Source organism: Odontesthes bonariensis, chromosome 2 (genome assembly GCF_027942865.1).
Source record: "Odontesthes bonariensis isolate fOdoBon6 chromosome 2, fOdoBon6.hap1, whole genome shotgun sequence".
In the NCBI taxonomy this organism is placed as follows: Eukaryota; Metazoa; Chordata; class Actinopteri; order Atheriniformes; family Atherinopsidae; genus Odontesthes; species Odontesthes bonariensis.
Genome location: NC_134507.1, coordinates 21,300,552 through 21,315,979, shown reverse-complemented (window position 1 = coordinate 21,315,979; position 15,428 = coordinate 21,300,552). Strand labels below are relative to the sequence as shown.

At 39.8% G+C, this 15,428-nt stretch overlaps 1 protein-coding gene across 2 annotated transcripts in view; it reads left to right on the top strand.

The window, feature by feature from the left end:
* Nucleotides 1-1,608: 1,608 nt before the first annotated feature.
* LOC142396438 (equilibrative nucleoside transporter 1-like) overlaps nucleotides 1,609-15,428 on the top strand; it is a 45,476-nt gene continuing 31,656 nt past the window's right edge. For both annotated transcript variants that reach the window (XM_075479195.1, XM_075479176.1), the window contains exon 1: nucleotides 1,609-1,728. The gene's annotated coding sequence lies outside the window, so the exon portion shown is untranslated. The remainder of the gene's footprint in view (nucleotides 1,729-15,428) is intronic.

Sequence of the window (15,428 nt, the reverse complement as noted above, 5' to 3'; positions counted from 1 at the left end):
TCAAGTGATTTTGTTTTGTTTTTGTCACAGTTTAGTTTTTGAATCCGGCTTTGCCGCGCCTTTTGTTCGTACTTTGTTTTTTGTTAAATAAATCACCCTTTTTTTTTTTTTTTTTTTTTAAGTCCGCATCCGTGTCCTCCCTTCCATCCGCACCCTCAACCTGACAGTTACAGTGTAAGGCCATCCATTCATGTTGTTGCAGTTACAGGATTTTCTCCTGGGAGGTGGTCGTAATTACCAGTCTGGTTATTGAAAGCTTTGTAGCCTCTGGAGCACTGAGGGTAAATGTAATATAAGGATGTAATCAACCTGTTTTATCAGGTGTACCCACATTTAAAAATGAAGCACATAACTTTTGGTGTGAAAACAGTTTAGTCTAAGATAGGCTTAGAGTAGAGCTGCTGCTCCTCATACTGACAAAGAGCCAGTTATGGTGGCTCAGGCCCCTGATAAGGATAGCCCCCTCAGTGCCTTTAGAGGTTTTTAAGGCACAGCCAGAAAAGTGGTGTACCCAACAATGACCCAGGACTCACCCCCTACTGGCTTGGGAACAGCTGATGAGACAGAAGGTGCAGGGAGGGACCAGGTCTGTTCCCCATAACTGCCTGAAATAGACTATGTGGTTTAGAGAAGAGATGGGCCGATAGGTGGCATATCTAATGTCAGGAAAATTCTAATATCCTTAGTTTAAATCATTTAGTATGAGAATGGCACATTTTTACATGCACCCCACTAAATGTGTCATTTGAAAAGCCTTTTAATGAATGTCAACATCTGACAGAGACCTATTATAATAATCACAGTAGAGGAAGGACCTCTTACTCTTTCCCACTATAGAAAAAATATGCACATGATCTGTAGTGGTGTCTGCAGTTAGCCCAAATCTAATGTCGTACATCCTTCATAAACTCACTTCCTTCTTCATTACCTTCCATGGTCATCAGATTGCTCTCACAAGAGTGTAATTCAGTCTCTTCCAGATTTCAACATCAGGGAAGAATCCAACTCATTCAAGTTTACGGGGCTGCACTCTGAAGATTGGTTCATTTAAACCAGCCTGCATTTTAAAAGAAATACAAGTGCTTTCTGGATGTTTTTTCTTTTTAACCGATATTTGAACCACAGTTTCTCTTAGTGACTCAAAAAATGTAACACCTAAAGAAAAAAAGTCAACAAGCAGTTTTCCATCAAAATACATGGAGCAAAACAAGCTTTAAGCATTGAAATGTTATCCACAGGACACTGGCCTCCTCTGACTGTTTCATACTCCTGACATGACAGCTGATCAATAAAATCAATACATGAATACGTGGCCACAGTTGTTTGTTATGGATTGTGTTGTAAACTGGAGCAGAGTGGTGGAGTTACTAGAGGCACTTACTGGTTTGTTACGAGAATAAAGAGCTTGTGACATTATTTCACCGCCTCCTCTGACGCATGTTTTACAACAATCATAATCTGGTAGCTTACTTGTAAAAATCCAAAGTAACCAGCTGTCCTGCTATTTGTCGGAATCTGGTCCAGTGAGAGAGACCCCCCCCGCACACACACACACACACATACACAGCCTTGCAGCCTGTATGTGTGCCAGCTGCATGATTACGGAGCGTTGAGTTTTGCAGCTGAACGAGGCGAGAGGAAACCAGACGAATGCATGCATCAATGTTTTAGCCCACGGACCGACGTGCTGCTCACATGTGAGGGTGTTGCAGACCGGTTTGTCCGAGGGTAAGTGTGCGTTTCTCATGTGTCGGCAACGTACCGTCAGTGTGAAAGTAAAGGACGGTGTGCAGACTGCTGACACAGCCTGTCAAAAAGAGCTCGGGGGGTCGAGGCGCGGGGGATTGCATGGGATGCCCACAAAGTGAGTGTCATGTGCTTGCAAACTCAGAAAATGCAGATGTTTAGTTTAGAGGAGATTCTGTGGAGCAGGTGGAGCTCCTGCTGAAGAAACGGTGACAAGGTCAAATGGTCACAAATTCGCACTGCGCTGCGCTGCTTGGACGTGACTGACGCGTCATGCTCTCAATGCGCTGAAAGTGCGCCAGATGATGTGCGACAGAGGGCATCTGCTGAGAGCTATTCTTGACTTGTGATATGATACAGTCTGAATGTAGGCAGATGCTTTTAGAATATCTCCTGCATCCATGTTGTGATAGCTGCAGAGGAAGTTGAAAGAAGATTTGGTTTTGGATTCAAAGTTGCTGGCCAGAGGTTGAGACCTGACCACAGTTTGAGTTGGGGCATCACAGCAGGCAACAGTGTGAGAATATAGATCCGCCACGCACACACTCCACAGCCGCAGAAAACATGAAAGAGCTCCAAGAATAGACCCCACTGAGCTAAAACTACTACTGTATCATGTAAACACCAAACAGCATGTTGTCAATGCACAAACCCTGTTTCAAACTACTCTTTGCAGCAAATGCTTTATGTAATGTTGGTGGAGTGAGATAACTTTTGAAGACGGGCATGTGGCTTTGAGAAAGCTGTTGTTCTAGCTGTGGTTAGATGTTCTGTTGATGTCAGTTTTCACCTGCTGTGAACGCTGCTGGGCTTGAAAACAGGAGAGTTTAAGATGCTCAGCTCAGATCAGGATCAACAAGCTGATGTGGCTAAAACCTCAGTCGATAATCAGTTAGTTGATCAATAGAACAATTGATTGAGAGGATTTGCAACTTTTCTAAATCTTATGTTACGAGAAATTAGAGTAACAGTTTGGAATTTCTCTTGTTGTAGGATGTAACACTGCTGGTATAAAAAAGGAATCTCTGTGTGAGCCCTGCAAATGTACAGCTGCACACGTGAATTTATTTTCATGTTGAAGAGGCCACAAAGACACCATCGAAAGCCCACAAAAATGTCAAGCAACCAGAAAGCTAAACAGTGTGGTGCAGGGCTGGAAACTAACGTCTTAAACTGCTGTCTCTCAGCCCCTGGGCGCCCTAGGGCAGTTTCAGGCCAAAGAATGTGCATAACAAAGTCAGTGGCCTGCAAAACGAGTCAGAAGCACATTGTTTTAAGGTTCACAAACTAATCTAATATTGCTTTAATTCCATCTGGGTTAGAAATTTTGTGCTGACAGATTTGGGCCTCGAGAAAGTCGGAATTGGCTCTTTTTCTTAACATTTTATAGACTAAAAAGTAGTCACAATCACAGCAGAAAGGGTGAGATATCCTGACTTTTAGTTGTCACTATAGGCCCATAATCCCTGTATGGTACCTCTCACACCCACATAACCCTGGTGAATTTGCTGCTGGACAATTAGAGGTTATTTTCTGAGATTTATCTTTTTTCAGAGGCATGATGTTATCATGTTGTGTGTGTTTTCATAAGCTGAATTGTGCTGCATCACAACTAAACAGGCGTGATAATGACAGCAAAAGTAAAGACAAGTCACAATTTTACTGAATGTAAAACCGAGACACAACCGTGACACACAGCTGCAGCTATTTATGGGAACCACAGTTAGATAAGAGTATATATGATAAAAAAAAACTAATCAAAGGCAACAAACCCAGAAAAATTCTTCTGGTGAAATTGAAGAGAAAATTACATTTTCAGTTCATCTAATCAGGCTTTACTTGCTCTGCAGTGCATGGTCTGAAAAATGAGTAAGATGCACCCATATTCACATCACATTTTTTCTTTATAAATACCAGTTTGTGTGTAGAAAAAGGTAGACATTATTTATGTACCTGGCCTCTGGATTGGGACGGCAAAATGCTAAACTGAAATCTTCAAAAATGGCAGTTCACAAACCAGGAAGTGAACTGCACTAAGGGGCTTCTATGACAGTGACTATGTCCCTATTCTATTTGTGGTGTTTTTTATGGTTTTCACCAGAAATAAGAGCAAAATTACATTGCTGGGTGTTTAATGAGAACTAAAATGCCTAGAAGAAGGTTACAATCTATGGAAGTTTCAACCTTAAAGCATAAAATGCTAAATGTGAATTCAGATGACAATCCCCGCTGATAGCTCTGTAATCAGCCTTCAACACTGTTTTTACCGTAACCCATTTGCAACTTCCTTTTTTGCAGCTCCCTCAAACACTTGATCACCTTGTATCCTGAGACAATAATTAGATACTCTGATAAGCAGGCAGGGGCAGCGACACATGGTGCAAAGAACATAAGCAGCGGTGTAATATGAAGCGGTAGAGAGAAAACCGGTTGATCAAAACTGGGCCATTAAATGTGTCACTTTGTTCACAGCCACAACCTGTCGGCCTGCAAGGTTATTGATACTGGTGAATCATCAGAGGTGGAATGAGGAGGCACACACGCAGGAGCAGACCTAATTTAATAAGGTCACACCAGTTTGTTTTATTATTTTCGGTGTCTTTGTTTGGAGTGTCAGTTTTGTGGAAATGTTTCTCTTCGCCTCCCTCAGTCATTTTAAAATGGATTCGACAGACAAACTCTTAAGACTTCAGACTGATCTTCTGACTTTTCCTCAAGTGGCACCAACAGGTTCATTTTTTTACTAATTGAATGATGCATGCCCTGTGATGGTTGGCAGCCTGTCCAGGGTGTAGGGTGTACCTCGTTTTACTGCCTAATGTCAGCAGGGATAGGCTCAAAAGACAGTGAAAACACACCCAACCCTGCAGATTATGATGGGGAAATTGCAAGGTGAAATTCATGTATTTGTCTTTTCAGATGTTTTATTGCAGTGTCATGTTCTGCATGATAACCAAGGTGAGGTCTTGGAGAATGGACGATGTATAATAAAAAGGAGGACCTTTACAGAAAAGATACAGAAAAGTATTTAAGCATATTTCCTCAGAAAATAAGTTGTGTTTAGGTCAGTTTAGTTTAAACACATTGGAATGTTATCTCATTAAGTTTCACGAGTAAATAATCTCAGGTTTGTTTTTACATCTTGAATAAAGCATCACCTATGAGCTTGTTAAGTGTAGCGGGGGGCAGATTGGGGTCAGGTTGGCTTCTATCAACAGATATTCACACTGATTTGTATTCAACACACTTGTGAAACAAACACTGCATATTTCATAAAGAAAATGGACCAGTCTTGTAATGTTTTTGTTTGAAGGCCGAAAGGGTTAGAAACCCATTTTTCACCAGGGAATGAAAGTTATGGTTACATAACCTTGTGTGCTGTTTCAGGGAAACTCCTAGAAATAATCAGAAACATATGTTTGCCATTGTAAGCTGTCAAATAATATTGGAACATTGTAAGAGTGCCAGAGGCTTTTTACATGTTTGGTGCTAGATGGTTTCCACTTGTTTGGCACTTTTTAACATTATTCTACAAAGTGGATAACAGTGTGTTTCTCATTCATACAAACACCTACACAGCTCCTCTTAAATATTTCCATTCTATTTTAATTCTGTGCGTACAGCACTTTTCAGGGCAATCTGTGGGATTCAGTGTCTTGTCCAGGGACAAGCCCCACATGCAGAGAGGTTGGAGATTAAATCACCAATCTTTTAATTGGAGGACGACCACTTCTTACACAGCCACAAAATAATGAGTCCATGTGCAAAGCAAATAACTGCAGATGTGTCTGTGTTTGTGTTTGTGCATTTGGCAGACGCTTTTAAGGGGGTCTTGCCTAAGGACCCTTACTGGAGGTAGTACATTTCATGCAGGGGGGGTCAGGGTTTGGACCTCGGTCGGCCACATGAAAGGCAGCTACACTATCCAGCCCCAGATAATACATACATACATTTAGAATGAATGTTACACAGGATTTGTCATAAAAAGTGCCACTGGAGCTTCTGCTCATAGTCTCTAAGGTCAGTTTTGGACCAGTCTTTGTCTATGTGGTATTTTAAGTCCAGGGAACTCTAATCAAGGATCTATATAATTCCTGGGCCGACTACAGTTTACAGACACAAACACAGTCAGAAGGAGGAAGTGCATTCCAGCTTCATTCGTTGAAAATCTGGAAATGCTACACACTCCCACAAAGTTATGCTTATATTTGGGTTTTTTTGTGCTTTCCATGTAGGGCAGAACATAGCAGAGGGTATATTTTGACGCTCATCACTGGGCAGGCCTGATGCCTTCAAGTGTAGCAACGATCAGTCATGAGATCAGACACGATTAGTCAGGTGATTTGATTTATTGGTGCCTCATACAGTTTGTTGATGTAAGACATCACCCAATTCAAAGTGAATGAAAAGTGACACAGATGACACTTGAAATGTGTATTGTGAATCCAGCCTAACTGTGTTGAGACAATCCCAAATCAGTGATTCATTTTTCAATTCCACTGCTTTGTTCTCATGATCTCTCTCTACCCGTGTTCTTCCTCAAGCTCAGCTTGCGCTGCACACTTGGTCTGCCCCAGCTGATTGAACTGGGCATAATTTTTTAACAAATATTTACAAACAGGAACAATGACTTCTGCCGTACAAATTTGACAGATTTACAAGAGTTATACCGGAGACTGACTGAGATGAATGAGGCAGAAAATAACAGTGAGGAAGAATCTTGGAATATGCAACCAATCAGAAATCTTCAGTGTTTAGCCTTTGGAAGGCCCTACAAGAGTCACCAGACACTCCCAAATTCATTTGGATAAAGGACATTTAATGTCATAGCTTATTAAAACTTGTGTTGCATTTCTTCTCAGGGGTAATTGCAGGTTAGCTAGACGCCCCACCAAGCATGTTTACATACACAGCTGAGTTGAGCTATGGTTTCAGCTCAATGTCAGGTAATGTCAGGTCATTAGTTCAGTTTTCATCATCCAACATAGTTCTAGCTCAATTATAGGCTGTTTTAACGTGTTATGACAAATTCAAACTAACACATCGGATTGTTTTGTTCTTGTATGCTTTGATTAAAGCATTTTCTGTGTGTTTCGATTAGTGTGCAGGAGCCCTGAGTATAGCCAAATTCTCTGCACAGATGTCTGTCAGTTACTTAAATGATGGATTTGACTAGGATTTGATTGTAGTGAATGAGAGCAACTTAATTATTATTCAGTATTCAGCTGTGTTTATATACTGCACTTTATTGTTTTCACAAAAAGATGTAAAAAAAAGAAAAAAAAGAAGTGGAAGCAATTCAATCCCCAACCACATAATCTATGATTGTTTATTCAGTTTTGAGAAGTTTGATTCTCAGTTGGACTGATGAGTTTACGTGTTTTTCAAAAACTCTAAACACAATAATTCAGTTTCTTCAAGTGTAATGTAAATATGTAAACTGTTGATGATTTCAGAAAAATGACAATAGAAAACAGCCTTTTCTCCTTTTATCTGGTGTAATGGAGACTTAGCAGCTCACAGACGCAGCTGATAACAGTAAAGGAGCTGCTTGCCGACTTGTGGTTTAAGCACCGATGCTAAATTCTCTTTAATCTTTGAAGTTCTGAAGCTCTTGTGGATTCATAAATGTATCTAAAAAGCACATTTTTCCAGACTTGTGCTAAGAGTGGTTACTAGTGCTCGTCACATTAACGTCACAGTTAAAAACCACGATTTACTACCTGCACGTTGCTAAGGGGGCCTGTCTAGAGCTCTGCTGGTAACAAACAGAGCACCACAGCTGGACCAAAGCAAACAATCCAAACTTAAACAGGGGTCTTTGTGTACCAGTTTAATTCAAATACAAATTAAAAGCAAGAAAAGCATCTCTGATTTCTAAACTTTACTATCAAAGCTTTATAAAACTCAATCTTTGTACAGCTATGTAGTTTGAAGGACTTTAGGGATCAACTCTCTCTTAACAGAACATGTTATAGCAAAGTTGGTCCACAGTGCGAAACACATATTTATATATCTGACCTGATTACACATAGGTTTGACCACCACCCATATTCTCGCTATGTATCATTGGATGTTGTCATCTCTCACCTGCAGCTTCTCCGATATGAAAACATGTTGCACAACTTTGATTTGGCTTTTGCTGACTTTAAAACAAGAGACCCCGTGGCGGAGACCCAGTCAACACAACCCTTTCACTTTCCCACTCTGCTCTCTGTCATGAATGATTAGAGACATTAGAGAAATATGCAAGTCATATTTATGTGTTTTAACATTTCGAGTAATGACGTTATTGTCAAGTAACTTTGAGGCTGGCCTACACAAAAAGCACTACTTTTGAATGGATAAATGAACCTATTACACATTTTCTTGTGAGATCAGGATGCTGTGATTGTTCAGGTGTACCTCAGGTTACACTCAACAAACACTGGAGTGGTTTGTTGAATGTAATGGAGTGAAGGTGGGAGCTGTTTGTCCTCCCCAAAACATGCCCACGTATCGTATGTTCAACCAGTTCTGGTTGTATTTAAGAAACTAACAAGAGACCTATGTGCTTGTTTTGATCGGAGAAGAGGGAAATAATGAGCAGCAATGACATTGATACAGGATGTGTTGCAAAGAGATCAGACGTCACAAACTTACCCAGAAGTTGACCGTACTTCCCTATTTTGGAAATTAGGGTTTGACAAATTTTATAAAAGCTAAAATCTATCCACAGATCAATGAAATTAAGCAGGAGTGCAGCAGTGAAAGACAGATATTTTTCCACATAAATATGAATGCTCTTGACATGCACAGCAAAGACACCGAAGTCAGATGAGTAAAACTGTGTTCCTTGTCCGAGCATGACGATTAAACCATGAGAGTAGACATTCTGAAGAAAAAACACAAGTGTGCATCAACATATTTGTGAGGTTTGTGGTTTTCTTAACTCATGTAGCATTTCTCAACCTGGCTAGACGGCTTTTTTTCCTAGATGACCACAACTTCAGCATCTTGTCAACCAACTTCATCATGCAGTCCCATGAGAGGGCTTAAAAAACTGCCTCTGCCATGTTAAACAAACACGGCTACAAATCTAGTCTAGAAATAGTAGTTTTTAGTCTTCCATGTGAGATAATGCTGCAATATTGAATTAAGATCTTGTCATCCTCTTGTGGGCAGAGAATTGTTTTATTCGTCATTTCTTTTGCATAACCACCGCAATGCTGGAACCATAACAAATTAATTAATGAGTCAATGGACAGAGAAATAAACTGTGATATCTTGTTTATTCAAACTTTATATAGATATGTACCTTCTTAAATTAAACACTTAAAACATATCTTCTTTTTTATTATTATTACAAGTGAATACCAACCTCCGTCAGGGTTTTCTGGTTTCAGTCAGGTTTCAGGTTTTATTTATGACACTCAAGCAGACTCAAATGAGATTAGATGCTCTGCTGATGCTCCAAAGGTCCACCTTAATAAATATTAAAGTTGAAGTGTATGTTGACACAGATGAATTCCCAAGAGAGGTTACTCTCATTCACATATTTTTCTGTCCATTCGGCTGAAGGATTTAAGGACTGTCGCTCTGCCCTAATGAAATCCTGACTTTATGACCCCAGTGTCATTTTTTAAAATCACCACTGAAGTCATTTACAGGTGTCTGTGGAGTGAATTTGGTTATACTTACATGTAAGATGATCTCTTGTAGAGAAAGTTAGAACCAGCATGATTTTTAAAGCACTGTCTCTCACAGGCCAAACATTATAGTGGCAGACATACTTCAGTCATCAACATGTGTACTAGAACAAGTCCAGTTAAATGGCACAGTTGAGCTGTAACAGTTGCTTGGCTGTATTGTTTATGCAACTGTGACTCTGAAAAACAGATTTGTGATCAGTAAATTTATAAAGGTATTTGACTTTTGTGAACACAAATCCCAAAGCATGCAATAGATAATACCATAGTGGTGGTGTAATGTTACTGTTGGAAGTTCCTCAGCCAGAGCGAGGGAACTCAACTCTTCCCTGATCTGTACCTTTCATTTCACATGCAGCCTTTGGGACATGCATGCGGCAGATGCTTCGCTCCTTAATCATGTGAGTGTCACACTACCATGTGGCTCATGTGCAGCTTAAAGGGGTCTGGTGTCAGCCTTGGAAATGACTTTATCTCAGCCTGTGATAAATCAGGCAGCTTTAGGAACAGATTGAGGTTAGAATAGCCCCGTGGATAATCTGTCTGTTCATGTCACTTAAAACTCTTTAGTCCTGGATAAGTTGTTTAAAAGCCCTGCACAACCTTATTTAAACAACACAAAGCTCATCTCTGACCTGTGGACAGACTTACGATAGCTTACACTTTGAGGAATTTAACACTATAAATGCTTTGGTAATCATACTTTGCCAATTAAAAAGGCAAACCCACTGAAAAACAATGCCTCCAGTGGCATCAATGACTATCAATGTGCCATGAAACCTGTGCCACCTGATTGTGGCAGTATAGTCGTCACTGTATTGTTTCCCAAATTCTCATTGTGATAGTTTCGTCAGCAAATTACTTGTGAACGTGTCTTTGGGGATCCGATGGCTTCCACTAGTAGTCTTCATGTTCAGTGGGGCAGCTTGAAAACAGTTAGGGTTTAATGTTACTACAGAAACTGGAAAGCACGACTGCAGCATTCTCAAGCAGCAAGAAAGAAAGAAAGAAAGAACAATTGAGTAATGGGTTTTAACTGGGCAAACAGGATGTTAAATGCTCAAAAACACACCACGGCAAACATGATAGTGGCAGCACTCCAGATTCTCAAAAAAATGCCCTTAGTTACTGGTTTGGGGTAACTAAGATTACTTTCCCCATCTTGACAGGCCAACAGGATGGCTGTCAGCCTTCATTAAGATAAAGGATGGCCGTGGATGGACACTGATAAGGATCACATTCATAAAATCGTGTCAAAGAGATCACTGAAGAGACGGGTCTTAAGCTGGCCATGGGCTGACAGCATAATTTACGCTGGACAAAAAAAAATCTAAACAGCTGAGACTGTCAGCAGGGAATTCACATTTCCTGAAGAGGTTTAACAGGTGATGTTTTTCACCTTGGACAAAGAACAAGGAAACTAATCAGAGAGCAAGCAAACACACACAGGACAACATGTTTGTACTGTAGTGTACAAATTATCCGTGCTGCTGTGAAGAATGAGCTGATAAGCATGAAACCCTAAAACCCCACCACACATGTGCATGCTGTATTGCACGCTATTATAAGCAACAGCAAGGCAACCAGGCTCAATGCCGGGGAGTTTGTGGTAGTTTCTGAATACACTAGCCCTTACAGTGCCTCAGTAGCAACAGAAAAATTTAATCAGCTTATTTTAATGAAAGCTCCAGTATTTGAAAAATCTGTTTAAACATGCTACTTCTGGTGTAAAAATAGCATTAAAGTGACATAAAGACATAATTCCTGACTGTCTGCGTGTGACTGAGCGTGTGCTGCTGAGTCAGCTGTATGCATTCCTTGTTATTGAGCATACTTATACATACATACAGTGTTGATATCAACACAGCAAAGAGCCCCAGTTGCTATTCTCACCCTCAAATTATTTTTTTTATATCTGAGCTTTTCAGCCCCTCCTTACATCTGTATATGTTAGTTTTTCCTTTAAAATTTTTCAATGTGCCAAAAATGAATGAAAACGACTCGTGAAGCCAGAGTCAGGTTTACAGCTTTCAAATGTGAAATAGCTGTGTAATTTTAATCTGTAAAGTCATGCCCACGGACACAATTTTTTTGTGTCAATACTGCAGCACACGTAAATAACTCAGTGACACAGTACTGTCACACCATTTCATCAACAAACATTTAATAGGTGAAAAAGTTCACAGTTGGAGGTGAGAGGGGTTGAAGGATTGCGTTACACAACTATCTACCAAGTAGATAGTTTCATTGGTGTTTTACATATTTCAGTCTACCTGGTTAATGTTAGGTGGCATAAGGGCTTGCATTAAAACAGACACTATCATAAGGTGTCGCATGCCAATGTCCTTTTCCTGGGTTATTGATAGCTGAGTCCTGCCCGCTTGGTTCAACTCAAAATGCGACAAAAAAAACAGACATCCTACTGAAATACATTATTTCGAATTTTTAAAAATACAGATGTGGTCTTTACTTTCTAGTTCTATGTTACGTTACCAATTTTAAGGTTTTTCTGTGAGCCTAACCTGAACTGTAAGGTCAAAATCACCTTTGTTGATTACAGGGAGGGGAACTGCTTCAGCTGGTAGCAACCATCCAACCTACTGCAATGCTGAGGCTACAGGTGAGCGGATTAATGGCATCAACATAGTTAAAGTAGCCTTGTTTTTATCCCACCAGAACATCAGCCCAGTTATTAAGCAGCTTACAGGAAAGTATTCCCAAATATCCTGATTGCCTTCAGTGTGAAGAGCCAACATAGCAAACCATAGGCTTTTAATATGTTCCGAATTAATATTTGTAAATAGATTTTGTCTATCTACAAATATCTACTAATCAGAATTGGATTTCTGAAATCACATCATTGTGTGGATGTACAATTTATTAGACAGACAGATTTAAGGATACAGAAAAATGCTAATCTATATATTGCGAGTTAAAACTAAGGTATCAAAAATGTGATTTAGAGCTATCTTCCTTAAAATTTTGAGTAATCAAAAGTCACATCAACGACACCCCTGATGGAACTTCGACATGTATACCTCAACAACACATTGAAACCTTCTTTTACCGGATAGAATCAGAAAATGTATTAATCAGATTTATGTTAACTGCTGTTTTGGTGTTTCTTCTTTTTTATCCATGGGTAACGGTCAGGATTGCCCCTCTTTGTTTTATGAGTAGTTTAGTTTTTAGATTTGATCTCTTCTGAGGGAACTTTTGGTTTTTTGACACTGGCTCTCCCAGTTGATCTTGAATGGGCAATAAATGAGACTGAAATGTTACACAGCTTCACTCCTGACATTCTTCCTCCAGATTTATGTTACAAGCCATTTTCCTCCACACAAGCTTGGATTTCTGATGCCAGTTGAAAATGCGTTGCGAATATATTTACTCCACTTTATGTAAGCCTTCATGAAATAGGCCTGCCTTGTGTGGTGAGCTGTGATCTGCAACTAGAAGTTGAAAGTTTTACTTTAAGCTGCTTCATTGGAAACAAATGATATCTATACTTTATACTCCTTATATTTTCAAAAGAGTTTTGTTATGTTTGTTCTCATGAATTTCATGGGAATCATAGATTATTTTTATGCATAATTATTCCAAACAGGGATCCCCTGGTGTATCCACATGACAAATGTAACAATGTGACATAACAGATAACTGGGAGACTCAACTGTAACACTGCATCTGATAACAACTGGCTGGGAAAAAGTTTAAGAACACACCAGAGTCAGACTTTCTGGTTGGGACCTTGAGTAAGCTTCTCAACTCCAACTTGCACATTTTTTTAAGAGTTACCTTATAAAGTACACATCTGTCATTTGTTGTTCTTGATCAAATAAAACATTGATCTAACATGTCCCCATGACAAATTGTGCAATACCTGCTTTGGTCAGCAGTAGATTCATTGCAGTTTCACTGTAAAGCCTTAAAAAAATGTTAAACTCATGACTCTCATGCAAAAGATTGCAAGTTCACTTTTTTTTTTGCACATACCTTTCATTTTTCTGCTTCACCAGTGCTTACTTTTCTACTTTGCTCCCACCCAAAAGTCATGAGGTTTAGAAGTTAATGACACGTGATTGGGGTTAGAAAGCTATACATTGTGGAGGACTCCACAGTTTAATTCTCAGTGGTTGCAGCTCCCGTCACGTGACTACAACCGCCTACTGAGATGTTGTTATCTTAGAATTTCTCACCCATTCACAATGTGAACTTACTACATTTTCTGACATGTGGACAAATTAACGTACTAAACATTTTCTGTGAGACTGGGCTGGTTGATGAGGAAATAGCTAAATTAAAAAAAACTTAGGCAGCTATGTTTCTTTTTCCACTTTGAACATCTAACATGCAGAGGTAGAAAATGACGTGATTCCGACTTTCCACTTCCAGATGGAGCAGATTCAGAGCTGTTGTTGTCTGTAGGAACGATTCTTAGCAAATAACGACAGACATGTATTCATCCAACTAGCTCAGCAAGTTTTTCATTAAAACAGCTCGTGGAAATGTCCTTTAAAGGGTTGCTTTTTACTTTTACTTGAGTAAAAAGGTCTTTTTTTGCTTGTTTTGTTCGTTTTTTATACAGAAGAATATGTAATTCAACTTTATAAAGACTGTGTGAACTTTTGCAACCTCTTTTCACACAGAAGTTGGCAGTCCTTGACACTCAGCTTCTGAGTCCTGGTTTTCATCTTTCTGCTCAGGCTGCTTTCGTGCCAACATTGTGCACTCTGGCCCGGCCATTACAACTACTCGCTCTGCAGAATTGGATTTAATCCAGTCTTCAGGACAACACTGTTGCAACACATATTGACTACAAGCAGAGGAGCATGGGAATGCAGAAACTACAGGAATGCACACAATCCTCCCTCTGAAGATTCACAACAGAATCTGACCTTGTGTTGAATATTTCATAAATTTCATGAGATTCCTGAAGAAGGGGATCAGGAATTGACTCGTGACTGACACTGACTCTTATTTATCTCATGTCAGTGATAGAAAGCTCTTTTGATAGATGGAAAAGACGACAGGTGTTATTGGGTTTTACAAGCAAGAACATAAAAAATGAGAGATGCATCTGAACAGTGGAGGAATGAACATTTCAGCTACAGTTTATAGGTATTAAATCTGAGATATATTATATTTGGCAGGGACATTACATTTTTTAGATGCACTCAAAATCTAAGTCAACACTGAGCCCATACCAGGCCGCTGATAAAAGAGATGTGTTTGTGTTGGAGGAGTGAACAAAATTAACTGAGCAGTTGCAGTTGCTCAGAAAAATGAGGGTGCAGATTTATGTGACTGATGCTGGTCTCATAGCTGCTGAACCTCAACTGAAGAGGTGAAACCCATAATTAAGTGGACTTGTCAATGAGCTGAAATCCTTGTGTGCTTAGAGGCAGATTTGTGCACAATCCATCATGACAGGGATTTCATGCGAGTTCATGAATCTTGCGAACCATCAAGCGTTGGTGGGATTTCTCATAGGCTACTTGGGTAATTATGGGCCAGTGAACCGCGGAAATTTCTACCGTGGTCCTCTTAAATCTGAGTATGTGGTCAGAAAGCCACTTCCAGCCCATTCACATCATGCCCTCCTCCTAATCTGCGCCTTTTACGCCACAAATTTCACCGGATATTCTCAAATTAGACATGTGTGATGTTTATTTGTTCATCTTGTGTTCTAAAAATGGAATAACAGGGACCTGTCTGGGTCAGCAGGAAGTGAAGGAGTTAAGTTTTTCATCTGACAATACACATGCTTACAAAAAGCAAAACAAAAAGCCGATTGATTGTTTTTCAGGTTCTTCCTGTTAATATGAAATAGTGGCTTTGAATCAGATTGTTTTTGGCTGCTCCTCAGCTTTTGCAGGCTGAAACAGGCTAATCTGCAGATGTGCTGTTGAGCAGGTGCTGTACAAGTCAGTTAGAGGTAAAGATACGAACAACCGCTCAGCTGCAGTTGGAGTTATTTTCACTGCTGTTCAT